Below are 883 nucleotides of genomic sequence, written 5' to 3'. Positions count from 1 at the left end.
TATATATATATGCATATATACGTCGGGCTTCTTTCAGTTTCCCTCTACCAAATCCACTCACAAGACTTTGGTCGGCCCGAGGCTATAGTAGAAGACACTTGCCCAAGGTGTCACCCAGCGGGACTAAACCCGGAACCATGTGGTTGGTAAGCAAGCTACTTACCACACTGCCACTCTTGCGCCTGTTAACTTTCCTTTGATATTGCTGCACCTTTTATGTGTCCATAGCTTACACCAAGTACATCATATGGCGTTTCTACCCATACCTTTTCTACCCACACCTTTTCTACAGATCGAGCAAGGCCATATACCTGAAGGGGATTGTGATTTGACACCATTACAAACATTTTTTTGGCATATTTAAAAAATATTTTAAAGTGAAAATTACTTCAAAAATGCAGTAAATATTTCATATAGACCTGTTTGTAACCTCAATGTGAAATAGTTTTTTTGCCTTAGGTTTTTTTTTGTGAGTGCATTCATCGTATCTGACCTCCAAAGATTTGGCTGTTATTTCTAGCACGCCCTGCTATCACATAACAGCTATCACATAAAGGACCCAAAATACCTGTTACATGGTAGCACAGCATGCAATAAATAGCAGTCAAATCTTTCCTTTTCTGGGAAAGGAGCTGTTTATGCATGATTTTGGTGCCACATTCATTTGAAAGCATATAACCAGGAAAAGAAAAAAAACCCACAAACCAAAACTCTTTTGCTGGGAAACTCAAAGTTTTCTGGTAACTCAATAGGTCATGGATAGTCTAGTATATATATATATATATATATATATATATATATATATAAACTCAGTCAAATCATCCAACCCATGCTAGCATGGAAAGCAGACGTTAAACAATGATAACAATATATATATATATAT

General features: G+C 36.7%; 1 protein-coding gene across 2 annotated transcripts in view; it reads left to right on the top strand.

Moving 5' to 3' along the window:
* The window catches only part of LOC106872670 (trichohyalin), a 67,248-nt gene that overhangs the window by 22,426 nt on the left and 43,939 nt on the right, over positions 1-883 (top strand). The gene's annotated exons all lie outside the window — the stretch shown is intronic.

The sequence above is a fragment of the Octopus bimaculoides genome, chromosome 22 (genome assembly GCF_001194135.2).
Source record: "Octopus bimaculoides isolate UCB-OBI-ISO-001 chromosome 22, ASM119413v2, whole genome shotgun sequence".
Classification (NCBI taxonomy): domain Eukaryota; kingdom Metazoa; phylum Mollusca; class Cephalopoda; order Octopoda; family Octopodidae; genus Octopus; species Octopus bimaculoides.
Note: the sequence above shows the minus strand (reverse complement) of the source record. Positions and strands in the feature narration are given on the sequence as shown.